Raw genomic sequence first — 12,299 nt, 5'->3', positions numbered from 1 at the left:
TCCGTGTGGATATAGGACATGCCCATGTAGGCAGGCCGTGTAGTCACAGATGCCCGTGTTTCGACCTCGTGTAACTCTCTGACTTGTAATTCATGAGCAAATTCACGTCACACGGGTAAGTCACACGCCCGTGTGCTAGGCCGTGTAGAAAATTAATTTTCGTAAAATTGGTGCAGACTTCACACGGCCAGTGCACATTCCTGTGTTCGAGATCGTATCTCCACACAGCTATGACACACGCTCGTGTCTCTGCCCGTGTGCTCAATTCTGAGCATTCTGTTTCTCAAAATTTAGGTGTAGGGGATACACGACCTAAACACATGCCCGTCGGGCAAGCTATGTGTTGCACATGGCCTAGACACATGCCCGGGTGTCTACCCATGTGGACAAAAATAAGGCTATTTGTCAAGCCATTTTGCCACACTTTAATTCACACACCTACTCAACATAACATAGCACCAATCCAATCATATACATACAACCAACATCCACAACTAAGACATCAACACATCATTCATGAAAAGCATCATTATATAAATATTATTATAGCCAATATTAGACCATTTCCAATGACCTTATACAAAATGAACTTCTAACCAATATAAGCCAACACCTTTGGCCAAATCAATTATGACACATAACAAAATGACCAAGCCCCCTATACATGCCATAACTCAAAATGTTGAATTCATTGGTACCAAAATAATTTTTGATTGTGTGAGTGGATCTCTGACGGTCTCTGAACCCCGAGCTAGCTTGGTGACACTATAAGACAAGGGAAAGGAAGAAGAGTAAGCTATATAGCTTAGTAGGTTCCTTTGAAAATAATAAGAATCATAACCACACATGTAACATACAATTAACATGATGAAGATTAGCATGAACGTTATCAAAATCTCATAGTCATAATTTACTCAATCATAATCCTACCAAGAGTTTATCACATATGAAGCTCATTACTTATGAGTTTTACGTACATACCTATACCAACTCGCAATATAGCCATATCCTTTTACAACATTAACATTCTTGTTGAACACCCGGAATATTAACAGATACTTAGAAATCTTGTACATAAGTGCAATATATGTAGCCAAAGCGACATCATATCTCATAATACATATGAGCTCCTTTTAGAGCTATTCACGGGCTTGCTGACAGAAGCTATCAGTCAGGACGTTGCTACACAGTACTGCTTACACAAGTTGCAAGGTATCCGCAACACATGTCAGACTACCCAGCCACTAGTAGGATGTACGAGACTAGAACCCGGATTACATAATCACATATACACATGGGTTCCTAGTGACATGTCACTCGTATCCTATTCTATTCCTAAGGTTCAACCGGGATTTCTTGCTTGTCAAACCTTTGTTGAATACATCCAAAGAGCCAATCACAATTCATACAATATTAAAGCATTTAAAACATAAATCTAACAATGCATTATTTACATACGAACTTACCTCGATACAAAAATAGTAGAATTGGACCTAATCGTCAAACACTTTGCTTTTCCTCCAATCTAGGCCTGAACCTCATTTTTCTTAATCTATAATAACAAATTTAACTCATTTAATATTCACATAATTCAATTTGGCCCAAAAATCATATTATCGTAAAATTACATTTTTGGCCCTAATGTTTCACATTTTTATAATTTAGTCCTAGGCTCGTAATATGAAATGTATTTGATTTCTTCAAAATCCAAGCCTAGCCAAACCATTTTCATACTCATATTGGCCCACATTTTCAACATAATCACACTTTTACTACTCATTTTATAACTTTTACAAATAGGTCATTTTTGACATTGTTTACCAAAAATCACTTAGCAAAAGTTGTTTATCTAACACCAAACATGCATTTTCTACCATTAGACATCAAAATAAACAAATATCTAACATGGTTAAAATTTTAAACTTTTTCTTTCTTTCAAATTAGTCCTTGAAAAAGCTAGATTAGGTTACAAGGATCCCAAAAACATGCAAATCATTAAAAATAGGGCTAGAACGGACTTACAATCGAGCTTGAAAGCTTGGCAAACCCTAGCTATATCTTCTTGCAATATTCGGCCATGGGGGGACTAATTTGAGAAGATGGACACTTTTTATTTAGTTTATTTTGTCTTGATTTACCAAATAACGAAAATGCCCTTCATGCATAACTTTAAAATTTTAGCTAATCATGTCCATTTTTGTCCATAAAATTAAAAAAATTATCTAATTACCATCTAAGGACTTTCAATTTAAAATTTCATAGCAATTAGACACCTCTAGCATTTAGAACACACATTTTGCACCTATTGCAATTTAGTCCTTTTAACTAAATTGAGTACCCAATCGATAAAATTTTCGAATGAAATTTTCACGAAACAATTCCATGAAATTTTAGACCATAAAAATATAATAAAAATAAATCTTTCTTCATTGGATTCATGGTCTCGAAACCACTGTTTCGACTAGACCCAAAATCGGACTGTTACAAAACCATTATGAGTGGTACAAGTATGTGCACAAAACTTATGATTATTAAATTTGCGAAATGAAAAACTCAAGGTAAGATGTGATGGAATGAATTGTGATCATGAGAATATGGTAAATTGCACTATCTTAAGTTATATTATTTGCATGTTAACATATGGTAAGGGTAGCATATTTCTTTCATACGAGCTTACTAAGCTATACAACTTACTCTATTTTATTTACATCTTTTATAGTGTGACCAAGCTAGCTCAGATTGGAGATTCATCAAAGATCACCTTACACTATCATCTGTCATTTTGGGTATCGATGATTTTAAACATCTTGAGAGTATGACATGTATAGGGACTTGGTCATTTTGTTAAATGTGTCATTATGAATTTGGCCAAATGTATTGGCTTGTAATTTTCAAAGGCTTGATGTGGTATTTGGCCATATAACTTGGCTTATTTTGGTTGAATTGGTTGCAAGTTTATATATATAAAAATATGCATGTGAAATTATCTCTTGTGTGATGTGGTTTATAAATGCTTAATAAATGGTTGAATGTGGCTTAATAGGTTTGTTGTTGAATGGTTAAGATTGGCTCATTGGTATGCTAAGAAGGTGAGTTTGGTGTGATTCGATTTGGTAGAATATGATGTTGAAAATATGTTAAGTGTATGGGTAATGACATGACATGATTTGGCCTTTTTTTGTGGATGCTTGGTTGCCTAAGTATATCATGATTTATGCCATTAAACTTTTGTGTGTTTAGGTGGAAATAGCCTTTAGTTTTTCCACATGGGTAGACACACGGGGGTGTGTCTAGGCTGTGTGTGATACACGGTATGCCCCATGGGCATGTGTTCTGGCCGTGTGTCCCCTACACCCTAATTTTGAGAAACAGAATGCTCAGAATTGAGCACACGAGCAGAGACACGGGCATGTGTTTCAGCCGTGTGAGGGACACGGCCTCAGGCACAGGCGTGTGTCCCGGGCATGTGAAGTCTCACCTATTTTATGAAAATTAAATTAACCACACGGCCTAGCACACGGGCGTGTGACTTGGCCATGTGATCTCAATTTGTTCATGCATTGTAAAATAGAAAGTTACACGGGTTAGGAACTCGGGTGTGTCCCAAACCACACGAACGTGTGACTCCTGATTATAGCAAAAAATTTCTAAGTTCTGTGAAAATTCCCTAAGTGCTTGGTTCAGTCCCGAACCACTTCCAAGGCATGTTTTGGGACTCATAGGCTCACATTAGGGATTTTATGATTGAATACAAATGGTTTTAATTTAGATGAAAATTTATGACTCGAAATTGTATGTTTGCTTTCGATGTGAGTTCGATAATGCCTCGAATCCTGTTCAGGCATTGAATACTGGTAAGGGGTGTTACATCTTTGCTTTTTTAATAAAATATCTTTCATGAATTTCACATAGTTAGGCATTTGCTCCAATGCTTCCATCAATGGTATATAAATATGTAATTGTCTCAGGACCTCTAGAAATTTCTTAAATTGAGCATCTTGCTTGGATTTTTGGAACCACTGAGGAAAATATGGTGGTGGCCTTTCTTCCTTTTGTCTAAATTGTTTTGCCATGGCATTTTTGTTAGCAATACAAGTTGCATCTGCATCAACATTTTTCTTGTTGCTCTTTTCCTTTGTAGCTTGCTCCCCTACTGATTTTGAATTCTTTTAATTTGTAAAAGTTGAAATTACTTAAAATGGTGTCATTTATAACTCCTGGTAGCAGAGTTCCACTTCTAAGTGTAATGGCTTTGCACTGTTCCTTCCCTTGAGATTGAGAAGTCTTAGTGTCACTCGGTAATGCTCATTACTATCTGGAATTCAATTTAGTGACAATTTTCCCTATTTCATTTTCTAAAGCTCTTAAAGATCTAGTCTAGCTCTGAATGATAACATCATTCTTGGACATATACTCTTTCAATAAAGCTTCCATAGATGAAGAACTTGAAGCTAAATTATTCTGGGCATTTTGCCGTGGCAAAGATTGATTACACCTAAGTGGTACACTCATAGCATTCTGTCGAATGGCATTACTTTAGTCTAATTGAAATTAGGGTGTTGTTTCCACTCTGGATTGTATGTGTTGGAGTATGGGTTGTTGTTGCTGGGACTAAAATTCCCCATGTAATAAACTTAGGTTGGGTTTGATAGGCATTCATCAAAGGTATGATATTTTCCACAGTAGATACATGCTAATTCTGCTGCTTTCATTTCCTGCACTACGGATGATCTTTTCAGTGTTTTAATCATATTTGTTAAAGATGACACCTGAGCTGTTAGAGATGTAATTGCATCAAGATCCATTGCTCCTGTAACTCTTCTACTAGTTCCAACTTTGGTAGTAAGGTATTGATAATAGTTATTTGCTATCCTTTCTAGAAATTCATAAGCCTCATTGTATGATTTATTGAGTAAATTCCCATTGGAAGATGCGTTGAAAACCATTCTTGTATGAGCATTGAATCCATTGTAAAACATTTCCATTTGCATCCTATGCTAGAAACCATGCATCAGGCATTTTTCAGTAGCTCATTGAATAGCTCCCATGCTTCATATAATGTTTAATCCTCTCATTGTTTAAGTGATGTAATGTCATTCCTCAACTTAGCATTCATGTGAGGAGGATTATATCTCAGTAGAAACCTCTGACACATTTGATTCCATGATGCCATTGTACTTGATGATAATGCATTTAACCATGCTCTAGCACAATCTCGTAATAAGGGAATAACTTGAGTCATAAGGCATGTTCAGGAACACCTTGCCCTTTGAATGAATCACAGACTTCAAGAAAAAGTCATAAGTGGAGTCGTTTATCTTTCGTAGGCAATCCACTTAACTGCCCTACAGTTTGCATCATCTGAAACATAACTGGCTTTAATTCAAATTATTGTGCCTTAATGTGTGGCCTAACAATCCCTGGATTTAGATAATCTAAGATTGGCCCTACATGTTCTCTAATGGGTCTATCTCTATCATATATAATTCGAGGAATATCAACATCCTTTCCATTCTGATGTAAAGGCTCTTCTTTAACCTGATCATTTTTAATTTTTTCCATCTCTCGTAACTCTTTTCTCCTTTGCCTTAAGGTTCTCTCAATCTTTGGCCAAAAATAGTTCTCTATATTATCCAGAATATTTCTATGCATGCACTAGTAAAGACTTGAAAAAGAAAAATCATAACAATTAATTAAACTAAACTAATAGAAATTAAACAGACAATAACAATCCAATTTTCACCAATGTTGTCGATCTTCGATAGTGGTGCCAAAAACTTGTTGTGTGTAAATATATAGTGCAAATGTGCAAGTGTACACGTTGTTTCAAGTATTATAACGATGAGTAAGTATCGTCTCTACAGGGATCAGAAATTGAATACAATTGGTAAAGTATTACTGTAGATTTAACTAATCAAACTGTGCAAAAGAAACAGAGTATAAATTAATGAAGGGAATTAATGAGTGAACTAATAATTCAATTATAAAAAAAATGACAAAGCAATCTAAATATTGTGGCAATTCAAAAAGAATAAATAGAGAGTATTTCTGCTGTTGAATGATAAAGGTTGGAATTACTTAAGGAATATTTTCATAACATACTAATACCATGGCAAAATTTTGACTAACTACTGCCCAGAGAATTACTACTGCAGTCTAGTTCTTTCAAAAGTTGGACTATAGTTATTATCCTGAGTTTGTGTATGCTTACAAGACTCATAAATGATAACCATATTAACCTTTTTCACATGTACAGTTCACAATTTCTATGTTTAGAATGCGGCAATTATTCTTTTGAATACTCTTCTGTATCAATCGATTAATAATCTGATGTATTTAATCCTTTCAGATTCAAATCCATTTAAGAACATAACATACAGTCAACTATGTCTTGAGCTTGCAGGCATGTATCCAACCCAAAGATAATTATCTCATGGGTTTGGCAATGAAATCTAACATTAAATCATTCATCAACATTCTTCAAGTTTTGGTAATCACAGAAATTAAAACCAAGAAAAACAAAAAAAAGGCAGAACTGTAAGAAGTTCTCACTACAGTTCGGCTTTTTCTCAAGATTTAAAGCAAAACCTAAGGTAGATTTCTCTTCATTTTCTTCATGTATGTGATCTCCTCTTTTTAGTTGCTACCTTATTTTTCTCTTCAGAATTTTCCACGCAAATTCTCAACAGGATTTTGTTGCAGAGAGAGGAATTGCTCTTTTTCTTTTCTTTTCTTCTCACAATCCATGTCCCTTTCTTCTATTCTCTTCCTCCTTTTATAAGGTAGATATGTCCCTTTCAGCACACATATTTTCCTCCTCTTTTTGAGGGTTCTTTATTTGGTACAAGTACAACTAGCTGAGAATGACGTGGATTAAGTGTTGCGTCATCTTCTTGGAATTGCCATGACATTTCTGTTGGCAATCTACCCCGCCATTTGCCATGGCAATGTTTTACCTCCTTCATTCTCTTTTCCTCTTCCTCTTTTCTTTCTTCTTGCCTCTTTCATCCTGCCTGCACTTATTACCAAAGACTACCAAACCTCTTTCTAGCAATTAAATGTAACATACATAGTTAAAACACAATCCAAGCTTGAGTATGTAATGCTCTTGTAATAAGTCTAAAATGCAAACATATTTTGTTAATTACAAGCAAATACTTCTGTTTAGAGGCTTGAAATATAACTCTTTTCAAGAGTTATAAGTAACACTTTTAAGCTGACAATATGAATACCAAATCTTAGCCACTTCATACAAAATTAACAAAAATTATCCAGAACTTACCATAAGGATAGATATACAAATCTTGCAAGATATATATGATAGTATACGCCATAAGGTTTCACACAAAATATGCCACAAAAGTATCATACAGAGTCACATTTTTACTGTTCCGATAGACTTTCACATAAATCCATGTATCTGATCAACCAATTCGATTTACATATTTCGAAGCCTGCACCATGAATATTCAAACAAAACATACCATGCCATGGGTCTTAGGCAGATGGTCTTACATACATTCATGTATCTTGTTCTGTCAATCCAGTCTGCATCTTGTTAGATGCTACACCATGAAAGTCTCCAAATCATACCAAGTTGCCATGGCCCTCTACCTCATGGTCTTACACTCGATTTCAATCTATGATATGCCAGCCTGATTAGCAATATAACTACCCTACCAGAGGCTTCACAATAGAATGTTAGCTCAGCATTTACTTACCTAGATAATCACCTTCCTACAAACTCATAAGCCTTGTACACCAAACCTTTACCTGCATTCATCTCTAATATTATTCGTTTAATAGAATTTATACATATTATTACAGAACATCTCTCATCTTTACTATACCCAATACCCTTACCTTTTTCTGTAGACGTCATCATTCTATCCACTAATGTATATATATTTTTTATTTGAATAGCTCATATAAAAGAGTTAGGGTAGAGACTCACCTTCTGTAGTTCTAAGCTCCAGAATCAAACATCTCTTTCAAACCAGCAATAGCAACCACTTCTTATAGAACATAAAACACCTTTAAAGCTTATTTGTATATGGCTTACCATAATCTCAAGCACATTCATCCCCCATGCAAAGCCTTATACTTATATCTAACTGTTCATTTACTCCTAACAAATATATAACTGTTCATTTACTCCTAACAGACTTACTCTTTCACAATTTAACATGAAGGGTTTTAATACTTACCTAAAGGTGGAATAACCACTAGTTAAACAAAGAATCTATGTTTCCAATACAAAGAAGAAGAGATGAAATTGGTTCCAAAAAAAATTAAAGAGTAACATTTATAATCCTGAAGAAACTCTTCCCAAAACCATTATCTCATATATATATATAATCCTACTGTATTTATGGATATGATGAACAAAATATGTTGCCCATATTTAGACAAGTTTGTTGTTCTTTTTATCGATGACATTGATTTATTTGAGAAATGAGTCTGAACATGCCCAACATTCGAGCATTGTGCTCCAAACTTTGCGGGAGGAACAATTGTATGTGAAATTCAACAAATGTGTGTTCTTGCTTCGAGAAGTCAGGTTTCATGTAGTATCGATAGATGGTATAAGAGTTGTACCTAGTAAGATTTCCGCTATACTGAGTTCGAAACCTCCAAAAAATATCACTGAAGTAAGATGTTTCTGGCTTTGGCTGGTTATTATAGACGTTTTTCAATGGTTTCTCAATAATTGTATGAATAATGACGAGACTATTGCAAAAATACGTTAAGTTTGTTTGGATCAATAAATGTCAACAGAGTTTCGAGTAGATGATAGTGATGTTAATAGAAGCTCTTGTACTGACTTAACCATAATCTAGAAAATTATTTTTGGTATATAGAAATGCTTCACTCAGTGGTCTAGGTTATGTCTTGATGCTGGAAAGGTAAAGTCGCTTCTCGACAATTGAAAACACAAGAGAAAAACTATCTAATGCACGAATTAAAACTAGCAACTGTTGTGTTCACCCTAAAAATTTGGCCACATTATCTGTACGGAGAAAAGTGTCATACTTTCACTAACCACAAAGTTTGAAATATTTGATGTCCCAAAAGGAGCTGAATTTGAGACAACATAGATGGCTGGAATTGCTGAAAGATTGTGATTTGGTCATTGATTATCATCTGGGGAAATCCAATATAATTGTAGATGCCTTGAGTTGAAAATCTTTATTTTCTTTGAGATCCATGAAAACACGTCTTACGCTTGAAAGTGATGGTTCAATTTTAGCTGAATTAAAAGCTAAACTGAAATTTTTGCAACAAATCTGTGACAGCCCAAAATAGACCCTAGCCGGAATGTGGAAATTTCATGCATATGTGGAAATTTCATTCTCTAATTTTACCCATTTGTATGAGAAAGTATTAAATAGGGATCAAAGTGAAACATGGTGAAATATGATAGGCTAATTTTAAATGGCTTGTTAGTACATGTTAACAAAAAGGTGGAGTTGCATGTCAAATAATCCCCTTCCTAAGGAGGAGTGGCCGGCCATGACAAGGATATGGGCAAGGAACATGTTCCCAACATGTTTTACTAATGGATGATGTTAGAAATAATAAACGACTAAGCATGGGTGAGAAAAGAAAAAAAAATGTGTGTGAGAGAGTAGCATCCCCCACCATTGCCGTGCAACCAAGAAGAAAAACAAAAAAATTTGTTCATGCTTGCTCTCTCCTTTTGGCCGAAAATACTAAGAGGAAGAAGGATTTTTGCTTCATTTCCTTTGTTTAGAAGAGATCTAGAAGGAGATTTGGCTAAGTTTGCATCAAGATTAAGGTATGTATGAGGTTGTGTTGGGAGTTTCATGCATGGTTTGGTTGCTAATTTGATGTGCATGTTAGCCATGGCTCAAATCCTTGTTATGCCATGGAAATGGTATTTGGCCAAAGTTGTTATGGTGATAAAGCCATTGCATGCTAAGTGTGAAGCTTGATGATGATGCATGCAATGATGGATTGTCTACTCTTGAGTAAGATTTTGAGTTTTCTTTTGTGTTTAACCATGATTGAAGTTGAATGGAGCATGATTGTCATATTCGCCATGATGCATTCATGAGCATGGTTCATGCTTCTTGCATGTTAGTTAAAATTTGTATTTTGGATGGCTATGGACACCTTGAAATTCGCCATGCTCATATTGTATATATATGTTTGCACATGATGTTTTGGCTATGAAGTAAGTGATGAATATATTGGTTTAAAGAAGAAGATGTGGAAGAATGCTTGTGAAATTGCAAGCACAATTGCCTAGCACACATATAAGTGCTTGATGCTATATTATAAGTTTTGGGCCACAATGTGCAAAGCATTAACTAGTAAAATGCATGCTGTTTTTGTGAGGTATTAAGTGCAAAATTGACCTCAACATGTACATGAATATTCGCCTTGGGTAGCCTATTGAAGGCCTTAGCTTTTCCTTGATGCTCAAATAAATTGTATTGAATTGCTTGATGTAGTATAAAATGTGCATGACCATTGTGTATTCAAGCTAAAGAGTGGCCATATGACCATTTAAACTCCTTGTCATATTCGGCCATAAGCAAGCACAATGAGGTTTTAATAAATTGAATTTGTTGGAATTAGCTCAAGAGCTAAGAGGGCCACAATTGGACAAGGGGAAGGAAAAGGTGATCGAATAGCCGAAAAAGCCGTTCGACAACATCCGAGGTAAGTCCTCAAGAAGTGACCCTACTTGAATTATGTGAAATAAAGTATGGATGTGTATTGATTATTGATTATGTATGTATGAGCATTTGAATTCTACCCGGGCTAAGTCCCGAAGGCGAATATGCTTGTGATTATATTTGCGTTTTGAGCCTTAGTAATGAAAATGAAATATGTATGTCCAATGATTATTGATGTATGTGTACATGAGAAATTGAATGATATCCGGCTAAGCCCGAAGACAATTATGCTTGAAATTATATCCGGGTTAAGACCAAGGCAATTGTGCTAGTGGCTATATCCGGTTAAGACCAAGGCATTCGTGCGAGTTATTCTATCCGGCTAAGACCAAGGCATTTGTGCACGTGATTATATCCGGTTATATTCAAGAATCTTGGGCTGGAGGTGAGTGTTGGTTGCTGTAATGAATTCAATTAGTACACTCGAAAAGCCCAAAGGATAAGGTACGTTATATGTGCATTGGAAAGTCGACATGTTTGAGCAACATTCGCTCAATCGACTAATAAATTTCAGTTATTGAATTGATTGATACTTTGTGAAAGTATATAATGATGAAGTGTGAAGTAAGAATGTGTATTAATGAAATGATACATTTGGCTATGTGAATGTATTGCTGTAATTAGAGCTGATTATATTCCTTGAGACTTACTAAGCATAAAAAATGCTTACCCGTTACTTTGGCTCTCTGTTTTATAGATTTCGCTCGATAGCAATCGGATTCGGGATCAATAAAGTCGAAGTCATCCACACTATCCACGCCTCTATTTTGGTATAAATTTTGGTTGAACTTTGAAATGGCATGTATAGGACTACCCTTGTTGGTTGAATATGTTGTGATGTATATATGTACGGCCATGCGAAAATGGCTCGTAAAAGTGAAGTATCGACTTAGACTAATTGTGGTTTGTATGTATATATTTGGTGTCATGATGTGGCTATGGCTTGAAATGGGAATGTTGGTCATATGATCAGCCATTGGCATGGTTAAAATGATCATATATGAACCTATGTATGGCAAGACTAGTTGGTTCATGGAGACTACCAAATAGGTAAGACCTACCTTAAAACAGATGCTGCCAGCTGCAGTGACGTGAATGTGAAAAATCACCAAAATTCGTAGGAATGGAATTAAATAGTGAATAAGCTATGTAAATGAACCTTGATGAGTCTATTTTCATATGGAAGAAACTAAATGGTCATAGGAGTTACATGTTAAGAGATATTAAAGCTATTGTGAGACAGGGCCAGAATGGTTTCTGGGTTCCCTGTCGCAACTTTAAAAATTTACTATAAATTATCCAAAAATAATTATGAGACATACCTTATATGTACAGATTCCATTTTGAGTCTAGTTTCATTAGAAACAAACAGAACCAGCATTAAAGCCCTGTACAGAGAGATATTCAAGTTATACCACGCGAAGGTCAGAGCAGTCAATCCCTGTAACATGGGTGACTTTAACTAATAAACTGTACCAATTGGCCCGACCAAAAATTCTAGAAATAAATCCATGGATGGATATATGAGTCTAAATTCAGGGAAAATTTACGAAACCAGTTTCTGAGTTTTGAAACTCGAGATATGATTTTTAA

Source organism: Gossypium arboreum, chromosome 3, assembly GCF_025698485.1.
Source record: "Gossypium arboreum isolate Shixiya-1 chromosome 3, ASM2569848v2, whole genome shotgun sequence".
Classification (NCBI taxonomy): domain Eukaryota; kingdom Viridiplantae; phylum Streptophyta; class Magnoliopsida; order Malvales; family Malvaceae; genus Gossypium; species Gossypium arboreum.
The sequence above is the reverse complement of the archived record's forward strand: the minus strand, read 5'-3'. Positions refer to the sequence as shown.